The following is a 20,307-nucleotide window of genomic DNA, read 5'->3' on the forward strand; positions in this document are numbered from 1 at the left end:
TTTAGCTGCAGTGGTTTGAGAAGCGTGATAGCGAATTCGCATTGATGTCTTGGCCACCAAACTCCCCTGATCTCAACATGATGTGAAAAGCGCTAGGAATTTCCGCCAGTGTCTTTTCATTTATTTACGATTAATAATGAGAGTGAAGGGCAGTTTAGTTAGCTTAGATGGAGTAATGAAATTACAGTGATTGGCGGTGCTGATACAATTTCCTGTTTTCAACATTCTTTAACCTGACATGGTGATGGATACGACAGTTTTCTGGGCGAACTTTGGAAGTGAGGAACACTGTGAGAAGAAGGCTGGTGGCACATGAAGAGGCACGAAAACCTGTAGCATCATCCATGGTGTTTCGATTTATTACTTCTTCGCTACTACTCTGTTCGCAATACATTCATCGAACAGTAGGCACATATACTACTGGATGTGCCTGCAAAATTATATTATTGTTCAGAACGACATATGTCATAAACATTAAGCTGTGCGGAAATGAAAATGGAGGGTGAAAGTCGCTATTTATGCAGGTGAAATGTCTGTAGAAATACGAGTGAAGTATATTACTTATGTGTGAAATGTATTTGACTTGTGCGCATGCGCGCTGTCGGGCGTGGTCGGCACTTGGCTGGGTGACCATCCACGCCGTCATGCGCTGTTGCCATTTTTCGAACAATTGAGGAGCTACTCGACCGAATAGTAGCGGCTTCGGTCAAGAATACCATCATAACGACTGGCAGAGCGGTGTGCTGACCCCTCGCCCCTCTTCTCTGCATCCTCCACTGAAGATGACACCGCAGTCGGATCGTCCCGGTAGGCCACTCGTGGCCTGAAGACGGAGTGCTAAATGTGCGTATGCGAGCAAAGCCACGAGTGGAAAGCTCATCCTAAAATCCTGCAATGATTTCATTCAAATATGGTACAAATATCAGTTAGAAACTGGGAAGGAATACTGTAGGACTGAGAATTACCAGCCTGCTATTGAGGCGAGTGTGACAACGTGGGAAGAGAAGGGAGGGCGACGAGATGGACACACGGCGAGAGGGGAGGCACAGACAGGTGGAGGACGAGGTGGACAGAGATGGGAGACGGGAAATAGGCAGAGAGCAGGGTGAGGAGGAGATGGATGAAGAAAGGAAAGAGGAGGAGATGGACTGTGGCAGGGCGAGGAAGAGACAGACAGAGAAATGGGGCAGGAGGAGATGCAGAGATTGAGGAGGAAATGGACAGAGAAAGGGAAGAGGAGGAAATTGACAGAAAAGTGAGGAGGTAATAGACAGAGAAAAGAAAGGGGAGGAAATGAACAGGAAGAGGAGGAACAGAAAATAGAGATAGTGCGATAGTGCGAGGAGCAGATGGACAGGTAGAGAGGGAGGATGAGAAGGAGATGGATAAAGGGGTAAGGAGCAAATGCTAAGAGGGGGAGGAGTAAATTGCCAGAGAAAATGGGAGGAGGAGATGGACAGAGAGATGGGCAGAATGGGAGGGACAGAGAGCAGGGTTGGGAGAGGTGGCGAGAGAGACGGTGGTGTGAACAAAGAGAAGGAGCGGTGGAGGTGGTGATGGGCCGGCGGGATGGATAGAGAAAGGAGGGACGTGAGGTGGACAATGAGAGAGGGTGATACGTGGAGAGGGTGAGGAGGAGTAGGATAGACAAAGATGGAAGGAGAAGAGGAACAGACAGAGGGCAAGAGCACATGGATAGACAAAGGGAGAGACGGAACAATAGAAGACTGGAATAAATAAATGCACGTTCAGCTTCTGGTTTCTCGGCTAGTCAAATAATATTCTATGTGAAAATTCTTCAATCAGTAAAAATAAGAATAGGAAATGATATATTGAAGGTTGTTGGCAGGGGTTAAACGTTAACCAAGAGAAAGATAGTTTAACAGAATTACCGCAGTTTTCATTTTAGTTCAGTCAACAAGTATTCTAGAAAACCGCAAAGCTGAATGGCACAGTTGTGATGTGCGGTTTGCAGAGTGTAGAAATGACAATCCTGCTGCGTTTTTTTAATGCCGTGGTAGGCGTAAAGACTCCAGTACGTACCACGGGACAGGATATTCGAAAGTCAGGCGCTGGATGCAGACGTTCCCGGAAGGCTGGTCAGCATCTGGACGCGACGATAAGGCGCCGGACACGATAGGCGCCCGGAATTTCCTCATTCGGAGGACAGCGAGGCGGCGCGGCGAGCGGGCTGCGTCTGAAGTCCGGCCAGGCATCTGCATCGACCGGCGCGGCGCGGCCAACTTCTGTCTGGGATCCCGATAGGCGGCTGCGGCCGCGCTCCGCCCGCCGTTCTGCTCTGCCCTGCCCTGCTCTAATCTGGACACGGTCCAGCGGACGCGGCGACGGCGTCCGGCAGTACTGGTCCCCTGCTGGAGGCTGCTACATACGCGATTACTGACCTCTTGTTCCCGAAGCCCCGTAAGTGTTCCGCATGGCCATCTTGTCTCGCTGATTACTAAATAAGTGCCTCGAATAGTTATCAAACAACGTTAAACAACACAGCTTATGACACTACAACAGGACGCCAGATACACTCCTGGAAATGGAAAAAAGAACACATTGACACCGGTGTGTCAGACCCACCATACTTGCTCCGGACACTGCGAGAGGGCTGTACAAGCAATGATCACACGCACGGCACAGCGGACACACCGGGAACCGCGGTGTTGGCCGTCGAATGGCGCTAGCTGCGCAGCATTTGTGCACCGCCGCCGTCAGTGTCAGCCAGTTTGCCGTGGCATACGGAGCTCCATCGCAGTCTTTAACACTGGTAGCATGCCCCGACAGCGTGGACGTGAACCGTATGTGCAGTTGACGGACTTTGAGCGAGGGCGTATAGTGGGCACGCGGGAGGCCGGTTGGCGTACCGCCGAATTGCTCAACACGTGGGGCGTGAGGTCTCCACAGTACATCGATGTTGTCGCCAGTGGTCGGCGGAAGGTGCACGTGCCCGTCGACCTGGGACCGGACCGCAGCGACGCACGGATGCACGCCAAGACCGTAGGATCCTACGCAGTGCCGTAGGGGACCGCACCGCCACTTCCCAGCAAATTAGGGACACTGTTGCTCCTGGGGTATCGGCGAGGACCATTCGCAACCGTCTCCATGAAGCTGGGCTACGGTCCCGCACACCGTTAGGCCGTCTTCCGCTCACGCCCCAACATCGTGCAGCCCCCCTCCAGTGGTGTCGCGACAGGCGTGAATGGAGGGACGAATGGAGACGTGTCGTCTTCAGCGATGAGAGTCGCTTCTGCCTTGGTGCCAATGATGGTCGTATGCGTGTTTGGCGCCGTGCAGGTGAGCGCCACAATCAGGACTGCATACGACCGAGGCACACAGGGCCAACACCCGGCATCATGGTGTGGGGAGCGATCTCCTACACTGGCCGTACACCACTGGTGATCGTCGAGGGGACACTGAATAGTGCACGGTACATCCAAACCGTCATCGAATCCATCGTTCTACCATTCCTAGACCGGCAAGGGAACTTGCTATTCCAACAGGACAATGCACGTCCGCATGTATCCCGTGCCACCCAACGTGCTCTGGAAGGTGTAAGTCAACTACCCAGGCCAGCAAGATCTCCGTATCTGTCCCCCATTGAGCATGTTTGGGACTGGATGAAGCGTCGTCTCACGCGGTCTGCACGTCCAGCACGAACGCTGATCCAACTGAGGCGCCAGGTGGAAATGGCATGGCAAGCCGTTCCACAGGACTACATCCAGCATCTCTACGATCGTCTCCATGGGAGAATAGCAGCCTGCATTGCTGCGAAAGGTGGATATACACTGTACTAGTGCCGACATTGTGCATGCTCTGTTGCCTGTGTCTTTGTGCCTGTGGCTCTGTCAGTGTGATCATGTGATGTATCTGACCCCAGGAATGTGTCAATAAAGTTTCCCCTTCCTGGGACAATGAATTCACGGTGTTCTTATTTTAATTTCCAGGAGTGTAATTCCAACTTCATTCTGTTTTTCCTCATTACTATTATTTACTGAATATCAAAGTACGTATTTCGATATTCTGTTAGTAATGATCATCAATAAAAAAAAGCTATATTGTACATTTACAAAGAGATGTTCGAAAACAATATTGTAGTATTCTGTAGTACAAAAGCTGGCGACTCGGTATTGTAAAATTCAGAAAATTAGTTAAGAATAGGGTTCTGCCAAGGTTGAGGCGCATGAACATGCAGACAGAGAGAGTAGGTAGTTGCAATCATACAGTTGACTAGCACGGGCGGAAGGATGCCGTGCTACCGTGAATAGTGAAGTGCGTTGTCGATATGGTAGCTGCAGTGAGGAAAACCGTTGCAAATGTTTATTGGGCGAGCGTATATCTGGGTCGCAGAACGCATTGTAATCATGAGGAAACGGCAAATGAACTAATGCAAGAATAGTTTTAAGTGACCAAAGCTAATACAACTTGTTCATCATTGGAAGAAGAGCTAGTTATTAGTTATTCACGCCACGAAATTCATTTCGTCGCACCATTTCCAACTCATCGCAAAGCAAGACTGTGCCATTTAGCTCTCTACTTCTGTATAACGCTTGTAAATGTCGCAGTTTCAACTAAAATGAATTTTATAGTAATTTTGTTAAACTATAACTATCTTTGTTTTTGCTTCATCCCTGTCGACAGTGATCAATAGGTTCCTTTCCTATTCTCACTTTTACCGATTGAACTGTTTTCGAAAGGAATATTATTTGAGTAGCTGAGAACACTGGCATAGCACAGGTATTTATTTATACCAATCTCTCTATCCAGCTCATCCTTCCCCCTCTCTTTGTGTATCTACCCTTGCCCCTCCCTCTGTCCACGTCCTTCTTTCCTCTCCCTCTATACACCTTCTACTTCCCTCTTTCTCCACACTTACCCCTCTATCCATCACACTTCCAGCCGGGTGGAGAGGCTGTGCGGTTTCTAGGCGCTACAGTCTGGAACCGCGAGACCGCTACGGTCACAGGTTCGAATCCTGCCTCAGGCACGGATGTGTGTGATGTCCTTAGGTGAGTTAGGTTTAAGTAGTTCTAAGTTCTAGGGGACTGATGACCGCAGAAGTTGAGTCCCATAGTGCTCAGAACCATTTGAACCATTTTGAACCATCACACTTCCCTCCTCTCACTTTCCGTCCTGTCTTACCCTGTCCATCACTTCCAGCCCTCCGTCCCTCTGTCTACCTCCACCACCACCTTTTTCTATCCACCTCCTCCGCCTCCATTTTCTATCTCTCCCTGCCCCTCTGTCAGTCCATTTCCTCCTCCTCCTCTCCATGGCAGTCTGAACCTCCATCCTCCATTCATATACCCCTTCTCTTCTGTCTACCTCCTCCTCCCCCCTAATTCCAAATGCTCCCCAATGTTTGTCAGTCACCTACTCCCCCTCTCTGTCCATCTCCTTTTTCTCCCTCACTGTCCGTCTCGTTCTCACCTCTCCCGTTTCATCTCATATTTTCTTTCCACATCCATCTCCTCCTCACGCCTCTCTCTGTCCATTTCCTCCTCTTCCCTTTCTCTGTCCTCCTCCACCTCTGTCTGTTCATTTCCTCCTACCCCATCACTCTGCCTGTCTCTTCCTCGCTCTCTCTCTGTCCATCTATTCTTCTTTCTCTGTCGATGTTGTCTTCTCCTCTCTTTCTCTCTCCCTCTCTCTCTCCATTTATGCCTCCCTTATCTCTGTCCTCCTTCCCCTACCTCCGTCTATCTCCTAATACCCCTAGCTGTCTGTCCATCTTGTCATCCTCCCCGCTCTCTCTACGTTATCACACTCACCTCCATGAGAGGCTGGTAGTTCTTATCCCTACAGTATTTCTTTCCCGGTTGTAACTGATATGTGTAGAAAATTTGCTTGAAATTATTCCACGGTTTCGCGATGAGCTTTTTACTCATAACTTTGCTCGCATACGCACATGTCAAACACATATCACTCTCATTTTCACACGTATTTCGTCTGTATGACTAGTGAATTTCACTGTGGAGTTTCATTTTCACACAGATTAACGTTTATAAAGTAGTATCTCTTGAAGTATGTGGTATACTATGATATACGTTTCTAGGTAGATTCAACGGCATATGACACCGTCTGCTAAATGTTGCAAGTAGAGTTACCAGTAAAGAAGTAATAAATTGAAACATCTGGCATGATACGGAAGTTTTTCACCCATCTCCGTGTTTGTGGTGACTAAATGTCGTACAAAGATGTAATTTTTCTCGTACCTCCAGTGGTATATTGGCTGGTTGGTTGATTTCGGGGGAGGGGGACAAACAGCGAGGTCATGGGTCCTATCGGATTAGGAAAGGATGGGGAAGGAAGTCGGGCGTGCCCTTCCAAAGGAACCATCCCGGCATTTGTCTGAAGAGATTTATGGAAATCGCGGGAAAACTAAATCAGATGCGGGTTTCAGCCGTCGTCCACCAGAATGCGAGTCCAGCGTGCTAACCACTGCGCCACCTCACTTGGCCAGTGGTACGCGTGAACACTGTTTACAAAAGGTGTCAGGATTACAGGTAGCAGTAAAATAGCAACAAATTAAAACGTCTTGCTTCATGTGGCTTGTATTATTGAATGAAGAGCGAAAACGTAGTAAGCAACAAAGTTTTACCTTTCGTTATTCTGTGGAGGTCTTCAGCGAGAAAAAGTTTCTTAAGAGCTTAAAATTATGTGTAAAGTTTGTTGCAAGTCTCTATGTGGTCCCATTTTCAAATGCTGGATAACTAAATTATGGTCATTCTTGTGTTGTGGACTACACTGTTATTTCACCCCCACCCCTTTGACGAGTAGGGTGGTTCTCACCGCCACAGTGACTCTTTCCTTACAGTAAATGATATATGTACCAAATTTGGTTGAACCCGATCCAGTGGCTTAGGAGAATATATATATATATATATATATATATATATATATATATATATATATGTGTGTGTGTGTGTGTGTGTGTGTGTTTAAAGTTTGTATGGATGTAAAAGCAGAGTCACTTGGTATTTAAAAATTTAAGTTAAGTAGTGTTTGAAATTCTAGAAGTAATCATAATTAACTTAAAATCATGCTATGATGTAGCACTTCTAATTTCATTTTTAATAATGAGATAAGTCAATGCACAACGAGATAGTAACTTCAAATTAGTTCAAAGAGCAGTAATGCTCAATATTTAACAAATGAGATTATATTTTATGTGTCCCATTTGTGTTTTATATAACCTTGGTTCTTGTGATATCGTCATTATTTACAGTGTTTGGTACTGTTCGTCAAACGAAGTTGAGAGTAACTGCCAGGAAAGTTGTTGTGGATTATCAATTAGTCGTAGGTATTGTTTCACAAAACGTGACAACAGATTCGTTACTGTGAGTAACGTTGCTCAGTCCGTACTGACTTATGTGTTGTTAGTTGCTGAACGGTATTGTTATCCGCCAAGTCTAAATTGTTTGTTACAGTAATATTCATTTTTTATGTTTTTATATGTAATAGAGTCATGAAGAGGTTTACTCGGCACTGAGCGTCTTAGGATTGAAGACCACAACATCCACTAGAACTGTTTTCCTTTGAGCTTCCACGAGTGTAGTTACTGTTGCCGCCTAAACACACATTAGTATTTGTTACGAAACAACAGTTTAGAACGCACATAGCTAATTTTAACTTTTTGCTCGAGTATGAGCTTGCGACCGAATTTTATTATGTGGCAATTACTGTTTCAAAATTATGAACTTCGCGAACTACGCAAAATTATTCAGTTTGATTACAAAATTTGTTTTCGGTCGACTTTGTCTAGTATAAGATTTCAATCGACAACGATCAGTTATAAACTTGCTGACATTCTTTGGGTTAGCATTTATTCTTCAGAGCCGATGACATCAAGTTTTGCTTAGTTTTAAGCACATTTACGATAATTTAAAAATATACAAGTTACTTAACAACTGGTCAGTGACTCCTGTAGCCTCCACATAGCGTAACACTTCTGTAAGTTGCAGTTCACACCCGTGATTATCCCGACTGCATGCAATCTCTGACTCACGTACTCAGTGATAGCCAAACTTCAACCGGTCCTAGTTTTGTGCGCGCCTCTGGTGAAATTCAAATTACAGCTTAATTGTAAATTCAATAGTAATCTAAAAGACACTGAAAATAAGTAACACATGCATTCGTAAGAGAAGATACTTATTCTATCTCCATACGATCATCGACATGGTGTGAGAAATAACTTGATTCATCCGACCAGGCAACACGTTTCCAATGATGCAGTTACCCACTCTCAAAGGTGTTACGCTCGTTGCAGTCGTAATTGACGTTGTCGTGAGGCCTACGTTGCAACATGCAGAGGTCGTCTGCTGTGGAGTCTCTTGTTCAGCAATGTTCTCGGATCGGTGTGCTCCAAAATACTTGTGCCGGCACCAGTGTAGTATAAGTTCGTCGCACCTGCCAGAGACAGCTGCTTATCCTGCTGGCATGACTCTCACCTACACTTTCTCTCATGAGCTGTGGACGTTAACATACACTCCTGGAAATTGAAATAAGAACACCGTGAATTCATTGTCCCAGGAAGGGGAAACTTTATTGACACATTCCTGGGGTCAGATACATCACATGATCACACTGACAGAACCACAGGCACATAGACACAGGCAACAGAGCATGCACAATGTCGGCACTAGTACAGTGTATATCCACCTTTCGCAGCAATGCAGGCTGCTATTCTCCCATGGAGACGATCGTAGAGATGCTGGATGTAGTCCTGTGGAACGACTTGCCATGCCATTTCCACCTGGCGCCTCAGTTGGACCAGCGTTCGTGATGGACGTGCAGACCGCGTGAGACGACGCTTCATCCAGTCCCAAACATGCTCAATGGGGGACAGATCCGGAGATCTTGCTGGCCAGGGTAGTTGACTTACACCTTCTAGAGCACGTTGGGTGGCACGGGATACATGCGGACGTGCACTGTCCTGTTGGAACAGCAAGTTCCCTTGCCGGTCTAGGAATGGTAGAACGATGGGTTCGATGACGGTTTGGATGTACCGTGCACTATTCAGTGTTCCCTCGACGATCACCAGTGGTGTACGGCCAGTGTAGGAGATCGCTCCCCACACCATGATGCCGGGTGTCGGCCCTGTGTGCCTCGGTCGTATGCAGTCCTGATTGTGGCGCTCACCTGCACGGCGCCAAACACGCATACGACCATCATTGGCACCAAGGCAGAAGCGACTCTCATCGCTGAAGACGACACGTCTCCATTCGTCCCTCCATTCACGCCTGTCGCGGCACCACTGGAGGCGGGCTGCACGATGTTGGGGCGTGAGCGGAAGACGGCCTAACGGTGTGCGGGACCGTAGCCCAGCTTCATGGAGACGGTTGCGAATGGTCCTCGCCGATACCCCAGGAGCAACAGTGTCCCTAATTTGCTGGGAAGTGGCGGTGCGGTGCCCCACGGCACTGCGTAGGATCCTACGGTCTTGGCGTGCATCCGTGCGTCGCTGCGGTCCGGTCCCAGGTCGACGGGCACGTGCACCTACCGCCGACCACTGGCGACAACATCGATGTACTGTGGAGACCTCACGCCCCACGTGTTGAGCAATTCAGCGGTACGTCCACCCGGCCTCCCGCATGCCCACTATACGCCCTCGCTCAAAGTCCGTCAATTGCACATACGGTTCACGTCCACGCTGTCGCGGTATGCTACCAGTGTTAAAGACTGCGATGGAGCTCCGTATGCCACGGCAAACTGGCTGACACTGACGGCGGCGGTGCACAAATGCTGCGCAGCTAGCGCCATTCGACGGCCAACACCGCGGTTCCTGGTGTGTCCGCTGTGCCGTGCGTGTGATCATTGCTTGTACAGCCCTCTCGCAGTGTCCGGAGCAAGTATGGTGGGTCTGACACACCGGTGTCAATGTGTTCTTTTTTCCATTTCCAGGAGTGTATTTAGATTTCTTAAATTGCCTGTTCAGAGTGATCGTGAATAATTTATGGGTGAGCTGATAACAATAAATTTTGTTAGTGTTAGTTTCTAAGTGAGATACAGCTAACTGTAGTATGATCTGCATATTGCTCAGATCGTGGTACGGCTGTTGTGCTGTGGAGTGGCACATTTGTGATGGCAAGCGTCTCTAACGCTTGATGGTGGCGTCATGCGGGGCCGAGACCTGGAGCTATAGCTAGAGGCGCGCACAGTGCCGATCACTGTGACTTGGTCCAACGAAACGGTGATGTGCTGGCGTAAGCTGCCGCGACACGGGTCGGCAAAGATGAAACGCGAAGGTCGGCTAGTAGGCGTGGATCAAGCGCGCCTATCACGTGAGAGGCCAGAGACGTACCAACAAGCAACATGCCGCAACGGTCTATCGGCATCACGTATTTAGACCGCCGGCGCTGACCGGAGGGCCTCACTCAATCATCCAGTTTCGCATCTGTCAGTCTACATGCGGAGCGAGTTTAGTTCACCACAGGGTACTACAGTATATAGCGACCAGATTAGTGACTATAGCGAGGCTAGAGTACCTCAACCAGAATTGTAGTTTACTAGCGGTGAGGAACTGTAGCTGCAACAGCAAGATTACCGACATTGACATTACATCTGATTGCAAGAGGACTATTACTGATGAGCTTGTACCCCAAAAACAGGAAAAATTAATCAGGCAAATGGGTAAATTATGTTAAATGTAAATAATGAGTTCATTAGATATACCTCCAAAATTGTAGACATTTTCAACAACTTTTTCCTTTCAGTACCAGACAACTTAAGTTTGCATGGTTCCTCAGAAGACAGCTTAAAATATTTAAACAATGCATTTCCGGAGAAGTTTGACAAAATTCAACTATATCCTACCTCACCGAAAGAGATTTCTAATATTATTTGCTCTCTTAAAAACAAATGTGCCAGTGGTTATGATGAAATCAGCACTACTATAATTAAAAGTTGCTCCTAAAAACTTTGTGTCAAACTGAGTTACTAATGTAATGAATCCCTCCACTGTGGTGCTTTTCCAGATAGGCTTAAATATGCTATTGTCTAACCATTACACAAAAAAGGAGACAAATCATCAGTGGAAAACTTCCATCCGATTACATTATTGGCAATATTTTCAAAAGAGTTTGAAAATGTTATGTACAATAGACTGTATCAACACTTAGTACAGAAAAATATTCTCATTCGCAATCTATTTGGATTTCGGAAAGGACTGTCAACTGGTCAAGCTATATTCACTTTTACAGATGATATATTAGAATCAATAAATCAAAAGTTATCACCGCTTGGAATATTCTGTGATCTGGCTAAAGCTTTTGATTGTGTTAAGCATGATATCCTTATACAAAAGTTAAAATATTATGCGATAACAGGACTAGCAGGCTCATGGTTCTCCCTCATCTGACTATACCCATTCCTTCACAGTTTCTGACATTGACTCTGGACTGTAGGACCTCAAACCTCTTAAGGCGCCTGGATTCGACGGTATCCATCTAGAATTCCTGATCCATATGGGAGGAAAACCTAAGAAATGGCTGGCAGAATTCTTCACTGACATCCTGCTGACTGGTGAACTTCCATTGGAGTTTAAAAAGGCGAAGATATTATCTGTTCTGAATCCTGGAAAACCCAACAACATGATAGAGAGCTGTCACCCCATTGCCCTACTTAGCCGCTGCTACAAGCTTTTTGAAAGGCTAGTATATAATAGAATAATAGCGCTATCCTAGAGAATGTTCCAGTTGATCAGGCTGGCTTCAAACCAGACCGTAGCTGCTGCGACCAAGTGCTGTCTCACATCTTTCATAGAGTCAGGACAGCAAATGAAGCAGAAAACATCTGTGGCGTTTGTTGATCTAACTGCCGCCTTCGACACTGTATGGAGGGAAGAACTTATCTACAAATTTCTCCGCATCATGCCCTGCAGAACAATGGCTCGACTGATTAACAGCATGCTAAGTGATCGGAAGTTCCAGGTCATCACTGGAAGCAACATAAGTAAGGAGGGGAGCTGAACAACGGGTTTCCTCAAGGAGCAGTCTCTCACCATTACTGTTCAACCTATATCTATTTGATCTACCTGACACTCCGTCCAGAAATTACTGCTATGCCGATGACCTGGCTCTAGCCGTAAAACACCAGGAAATGAAGACAACAGAATAGATTCTAACCAATGACTTGTCTGCATTAAATAATTACTTCAAAATCTGGAGACGCCAACCCAGTGTGAGTAAAACAGAAGTGTGTTGCTTCCCTCTAAATAATCGGTTGGCGAATGTAAAACTGGAAGTAAGTTTCAGAGGCAGAATTCTTCGTCGTAATTGGAACCCAAAATATCTGGGTGTCATCCTGGATCGTACACTATGCTTCACAAAACACCTTCCTAACTTAGCTCAAAAGTTGAGGACTCGAAACAACATCCTCCATAAGCTATGCGGAACTACCTGGGGATCTTCAGCAACCACCCTGCGATCTTCAGCTCCGGGCTTGGTGCATTCACGTGCTGAGTATTGTGCGCCTGTTTGGATGAATAGTCATCATACAAGGCTTGTTGATGCCCAGCTGAGTACGACAATGGTCATAATATCTGGCACAATCAGATCTACTCCAGTTTATTGGCTTCCACTGTTAACTGGTATAATGCCTCCTGATCTACGCAGATGTATTGCCCTTATGAGAGAATTCTACAAGATCTCCAGGAATTCTAACCTACCTGTGCATACCGAACAGCCACATTTAAATCGTAAGACACTGAAATCACGCCATCCAACTCTGTGCAATGCTGCTGACATGGTTGCTAAGGATTTCAAGCATCTTGAAGAATGGAAAGGACGGTGGGAAGCAGTGACAGATGTGCACCTCCATAACATCTTCTCAGGTGCTGAACTTCCAAGTGGATTCGACCTACCACGCAAGACCTGGACTACTCTCAACAGAATCCATACCGGCCATGGCCGATGCAGGGATGCTCTCTTTACGTGGGAGAAGCTGCCTGATCCAGCTTGTGACTGCGGGGCTCCATACCACACTGTTCACCACATTGTCAGTGAATTCGAGCCTATCATGGCCCCAAAGAGGACTTCCTGCTAGCAACTACAGATGCAGTGCGCTGGTTTGAAGGACTGGATATTCTGTTGTAAAGACAAACTTAAGTTTCTTGTGTGTCAATATGTAAATATGTATATGTAATTTAATTCCGTGATATGTATGTATTAGCCATACGCTAAATAATAATCAGTGACCTTCCATATGCAGTGTCACAAAATGCCAATTTTGTCTTATTTGCAGATGATACAAGTATTGGTATAAAAAATAGAACCCGTGATCTCACAGAGAAATCAGCTAATGAAATATTTGTGTCAATGGGTGGTTCACAGCAAGTGGATTGTCACTGAATTTTGACAAGACCCAGTAGATACAGTTTAGTACCTCACAAAGACTACCTGACCCTGTAAGCTTAATGTTTTCAAACAATGAAATTATAGCTGTAGATAGTGTCAAATGTTTAGGGCTACAAATTGACCACAACCTGAATTGGAAAACTCACACTCTACACTTAATGAAACGCCTTACTTCAGCTACATTTCTAGTATGCATGATAGCAGAAATAGGTGATTTAAAAATAAAGAAGTTATTTTATTCGGCGTACTTCCATGGAACGGAATCAGCTTTTTGGGAAACTCCTCTCACAAAGAGAACATTTTAAAAATTCAGAAACGAGTTATTAGTATTATATCTGGTGTCAGTCCTAGATTATCACGCAGAGGCCACTTAAAGAAACTTGGTATTTTAACTACTACATCTGAGTACATATAATCGATGTCCTTTGACACTTCCAACATAACTCTTTTTACACAAAATAGTGCAAAACATGATTACAATACCAGAACCAAAAAATCTGTATAAGGACTACAAAAGCTTAACGTTAGTACAAAAGGGAGTCAAATACATGGGTACTCATATATTCAGTAACTTACCAGAGCATACCAAATGTCTTGTAAGTGGTAAAGATCGGTTTCAGAGTGAATTAAAGAACTTCCTGTTGGCTAACTCCTTCTACTCCATCGATGAATATCTTCACAAGGATTATAGCTCATAACTCTGTCTGTATTGGAATTTTACAATATCCATATATCTGAGAAAAAAAAAACTTTGACTCTTTGTACATCCCAAGAGACTCCTCTCCAAGGCATCCATGGAAAACGATAAATGTAATGTAACATGGACTCTATTGATGTTAAGTAAATGTTTCCAGTTCACATAAATAAAGATCCGCATTAGTCCACGTGTGTATTTGTGTTGCAAAAGGAGGATACCGGCTACCCATAACAACATCCTCTTCCTTGCGGTACAAGACTCTACAGGTAGGTGCCTCATGGGCACGCCCAGTGCGGATTTTGTACGAATTGTCTGCCTAAAGGCATTCAGTGGACCATGACGAGGTTTCAAAATCGGGTATACGCACGGAGGTGCCGTGCATCTGTGACCTGAGGTGCAGACTGTTGGATTTTGTCCGACAGCGGTGTGCTGTGTAACCCGTGGACAGCAAAGGCTTAAGGCGGTACGTCTAACTGGATGTTCTACCAGGTGCTGCAATGCGTGACTACATTTCAAGTTACACAGCCTGTGTTGGTTCCAGTGGTGACAAATCAGTATTCTTCTATTATTTTACTGTTAACGGTTGCACTTACTTGACACCTGACACTGCTAACTCTTTTAGGCGCAACTGTAATTCGTATGTTAAATTAAGAAGGTTTCGACTTCGCCATAACCTTTCTGATTACATGTGTGTCATACGCCACGCCTGACAAGGCGGATGTGGAATGAGGCATTTCTGCCGGCCGGTGTGGCCGAGCGGTTCTAGGCGCTTCAGTCCGGATGCGCGCGACCGCTACCGCCGCAGGTTCGAATTCTGCCTCGGGCATGGATGTGTGTGATGCCCATAGGTTAGTTAGGTTTAAGTAGTTCTAAGTTCTAGGGGACTGATGACCTCAGATGTTAAGTACCATAGTGCTCAGAGCCATTAGAAGCATTTTGAGGCATTTATCTGTGATATAAGCTGAGTGGTTTTAAAGGTTCGCATTGCAGCGTCAAACATTAAAAAATATAGATGTATGTAGAATCTGGTATTTAAAGATGCTAAAAAGGTATCCTCCTACTTAGCAAAAAAGGAAAAAAAAGAGGAGGCGTTGGTTGGTTTACTCATGCTGTTAGCTCCCGATGTTTGATCTAATTAGGTCTCAGGTTTATCTGAGAGTTATGGTATATGATAATCACAATAATTATCTTTTACCACTGTGTTCCTGTAAGAAAAGAAAAAAAAATCTGGAGGAGGCTAGTCTCTGAGTGGTCTCGGTTGAATTTTCTCGCAAGTTGATAAGAGCCTATGGGTATTCTCCCACAGTGATATTGCTGTCCAGAAACTAATTTTGGTTGTTTCAGATGACTTGATAAAATTTCTGATATAATGTAACGTTCGCGTATATCCAGTGAATACTGTCAGTAGTACTAGTCCGGCGCCATCTGCCGCTTTGTGCTGCGCAGCGGTTGTCTGCGTAGCGGGTCTGAAGCTACTGGGGCGCCTGAGTTATCAACCAAGCTGCCGCCAAAAGAAATTTACTGATCCTTGCAAAGTGTTGGTAATTAATGTAGCCTTCAGGGTTGTTAAGGCGTGCCTGACTGTGACAGTACGTGAGATAGTTTCATTACCTAGTGTGCGAAGCGTGGACATAAATTTAGAAAATAAATTTCTAATTACCATTCAATGTTCATGCTTAATACAGAGTTCTGACTGATACGCTGAGTTGCGTAAATAATTATTATGCTTTTACAGTATTTCTGGACAAGCAATTTCAAGTCAATTTTAATTGCGTAAATGGTAATTAAATGTTACAGTCTTTTTGGTTAAGTAAATGCAAGTAAATAAAAATTTTAAGAGGGAGTAGTTCTATTTAGTTACGAGTTTCCGTGAATTATTTAAGTGAAAGTTATTTGCTAAATATCCTTTGCGACATGTAAGCCACAGAAGGTGAACCCAAAAAGGGAGAATGTGATTAATGATTTGATAATTTGTATGAATGTTTATTTATAATCAAAAATTGTCGCTCTGCCTTTCTAACACCCAGTCCTCGCTCCATGTTACCTTCTCTTATAACGTAAACAAGGAAACCAATTAAGTACTCTTAAATTCTCGAGTAATATGTCCCAGTGAAGGAGGTGCATTAATTTCTTCCGCCCTCATAATTTTATCCTACGCCAGCTTACTATGTGAACCGTGGTACTACCTAATTCTTTAGAAAATAGGAAGTCCGAGACCACTGGTGATGGACAAGCTTGTGATTGTTTTATAATTTTAATTTGACTCAAAAGAGACTTTATTATAAACTTCAGTTCGGACATTTGCCCTCTTACTGATGTAATATACAAATCTTCACTTTGATTGAATTACATAAACACAAATAAGAATCATATTAGTTTGCGTCCTCAACGAAAATCATTGAGAGGAGGCACGGTGAATAATCAATCACAAACAATCGTTCTTGTTTAATCATATCTCAAGAGACTTATAACACTATACACTTACAACGAAAGTTACACAGCCACATAATACCACAACTTCATAAAGAACGAAGAGATCTTAAAGATTAATAAACCTGAACTGCACACATAAAGGTCCACAGTGAATCACGCTTATACTAAAAATTCAAAGTGGGCCAACCAAGGTCGCAAAACGTGCACACAGGAATAATAACAAGTTGCACGTTCATTAAGGATACACAAATGATTGACGTAAGTGTTAAATAAGAAGGGCTAGTAATAACTCAGCAAATAAAATGACTTACAGAAACGTCAATATTAACAAGGTGTCCTCACGTAACTAATGGACATAACGACGCAGACTGATTCCCAAATTGCACTTAATTTTAAGAACAGCGTTAAGGCCCATAGAAGTGTTTGGAAGCAATAAGGCCACGGCCGGCAGGCAATACGAGCCTTCACTCCCCACGGCTTGTGCTCAGGGTCACATAGCAGGCGGAATATATTTATATACAATGAGACCGGCCCCACAATCAGTGGTTATGACAAGAATCCATAACCGCACCGACGCCAGGGAACGAGTAGTCTTAACAAATGGTGTGCAGCACAAATGTATTGCAATGAAAACAATATCAAATCACAGCAACACTGGAATATACAATAAGCACGCCTCGAAATTCTTAAGGAACGATAACATTACCCGACTCCCACTAAATTAGCAGGAAGCTTAGAGATCACTTTCAGTTGCGTTAAGACACTTTCAACATTAAATAAACATCCCAAATGCTGCCGCGACAAATGATTAAACCATTAACTCTACGGCTGCCGGGCGCGTACGCAGTCGCAGCCAGTCCCAAAGCGGACAATATTAACTAAAACAAGTTAAAATTTGCATGAAAACCACTTACACACTCCACGGATGATCAAAACCGGAATGAGGAACATCAGCCTACTTAAAATAGCAACTGTGGAACCAAGTTCAGAACCATCTCCAGCACCTCCCCATGCCACAATAAGTTTCAACAATCTTCTTAGTTAAACACAGAATAAAAGTCATACGTATCTTGGAGCTTGCAAATTACGAGCTGGGAAGCTGTTCAGCGTGAGACGATGAACCCACCACAATTTTGCACGTCAAGGCGCCCAATTATTGGCACCGTACATCCGGCTAACGCCAAAAGACACGGGCGGCGATCACGGCGAGGCCCATGCACCACGGTTAAGCCGTCGGCACACGGACCGTGCATCCGAACGTTGAGCGTTGAGCGTGCCGAGTTTCTGACGTCATAGCGTGGAATAGCAGGCGCTGGAGTCTTTCCGAACGTGCAGAGCAATATCTGGCATGTCAGATACTCTGAGCGTGCGTCTGAGCGTTGCCCAATGAGATGGCACATCGCCACCTACGTCACACGCACGCCGTCTCCCTTCAGTACAGAGTTGTGAGGCGCCATATTAGCATTCATTTCAAGCCTATATGTATATATGCAGTTTCTGAGCGCCAGCAAATTGAGAATCACTGGAAAACCCGTTGTTAGTTGTGTGATTCGTTCCAATACAACAATGAGAAACATCATATTCATGGCAAAAGAATTATTGTAACGAGCGTATTGTGAGAGGAGGCTATTTGAAGGCAGTGACACACTGAAGATCCACCCAAAACGCATTGTTCATCGTACAATTTGTTACAATTAAATTTCAATCAATAACATAATTATCTATTATTAACGTTTTTAGCAAGGGGTAACACAATATTTTAAAGGGGTTGCAGCCTGTTGTTGGTTTAGCGTAATAGCCGGCACGGTAGCTCAGCGTGTTCGGTCGGAGGGTTATCTGCCCTCTGTAATAAAAAAAAACTGATTTAATCGATCAACAGTGTTAAACGGGTGTCTTATGACGTCCGCCTGAGCAGATACAACTAACGAAAACGAACATGAGATTTAAAAAAAAAGCGTGTACGGTCAGAGAGTTGGCTAGCCTCTGTAGTAAAAGCTGAGTGAAACGATGAACAAGGAACTTGAATGGATGTCACGTGTCGTCCGCAACGACCAAACATAACGATCAACAACGAACAAAATGCAAAAAAAGGGTAATGAGTAGCGTTTCTGTCCGGCAAAGAACCTATGCTGAGGCGGTGGTTCGCGTCTTTACACTCCCAAATTTTTTTTCCTAACATCCGCGTTTTTATATAGTTCTGATACTTTATTATTAGTTTAATATAAATATATGCTGTAATATTTGATGTTATGTAAATATAAGTTCACCTTTTTTTGAGGGGCGACTTTGTTCGATTGGCTTAATTGCAGGACAGATTGCGCTACTTGTATAAAGATGTTTTGCTCGTTTTTCTTTTACGCTTCGTAATTCACATGTTGCAAAGATTCTGCTACTGGGTAGGAAGAGTGATCAAGTAAGACTGATCTTGGGGTTTTACTAAAATATGGGAATGATGAAATAATGTTTATCTTATGCGGAGAAGTATTCCAAATTTGTACCGCACTGTTTGTAATGGAACTTTTGCAAGCCTGTGTCCTTATTGATTGAACATGCTACTTTTCTTCTCGTGGACGATGGAGGAAATGTGCGTTTTAATAGACCTAACGTGGGAATTTTACGTGCGCCCGTTGAGTAAACAGTGTGATTTACGAACTAGAAACATCCCTAAAACTGCCGCTGGAGTGCGTTGCGATCGCGTATACCACGTTGGGGCCCACGTACCGTATGCACAAGCCGCATCGTTCCTGAGCGTTCAGCAGCACGTTGAACTTGGCACGCTCAACGTTAACGTTCGACAGCACGGTCCGTGTGCCGACGGCTTTAGGGACGCGGGCTTGTTTTCAACACGAGTTGGCTCGTTGAACGCCGACCGGAGACACCATTGACCAGACGTTTTCAATTGGTGACAGATCTGGAGAATGTGCTGGCCAGGGCAACAGTCGAACATTTTTCTGTATCCAGAAGGGCCCGTACAGGACCTGCAACATGCGGTTGTGCGTTATCCTGCTGAAATGTAGGGTATCAAAGGGATCTAATAAAGGTTAGAGCCACGGGTCGTAACACATCTGAAATGTAACGTCCACTGTTCAAAGTACCGTCAATAAGAACAAGAGGTGACCGAGACGTGTAACCAATGGCACCCCATACCATCACGCCGGCTGATATGTCAGTATGGCGATGACGAATACACGCTTCCAATGTGCGTTCAGCGCTATGTCGTCAAGTACGGATGCGACCATCGTGTTGCTGTAAACATAACCTGGATTCATCCGAAAAAGTGACGTTTTGCCATTCGTGCACCCAGGTTCGTCGTTGAGTACACCATCGCAGGCGCTCCTATCTGTGATGCAGCGTCAAGGGCAACCGCAGCCATGGTCTCCGAGCTGATAGTCCATGGTGCTGCAAACGTCGTCGAACTGCTCGTGCAGATGGTTGTAGTCTTACAAACGTCCCCATCTGTTGACTCAGGGATCGAGACGAGGCTGCACGATCTGTTACAGCCATGAGGATAAGATGCCTGTCATCTCGACCGCTAGTGATACGAGGCCGTTGGGATTCAGCACGGCGTTTCGTATTACCCTGCTGAACCCACCGATTCTATATTCTGCTAACAGTAATTGGATCTCGACGAACGCGAGCAGCAATATCGTGATACGATAAACCGCAATCACAATAGGCTACAGTCCGAACTTAATCAAAGTCGGAGACGTGGTAGTACGTATTTCTCCTCCTTACACGAGGCGTCACAACAACGTTTCACCAGGCAACGCCGGTCAACTGCTGTTTGTGTATGAGAAATCGGTTGGAAACTTTCCTCAT

The sequence above is a fragment of the Schistocerca serialis genome, chromosome 6 (assembly GCF_023864345.2).
Source record: "Schistocerca serialis cubense isolate TAMUIC-IGC-003099 chromosome 6, iqSchSeri2.2, whole genome shotgun sequence".
NCBI classification, from domain to species: Eukaryota; Metazoa; Arthropoda; class Insecta; order Orthoptera; family Acrididae; genus Schistocerca; species Schistocerca serialis.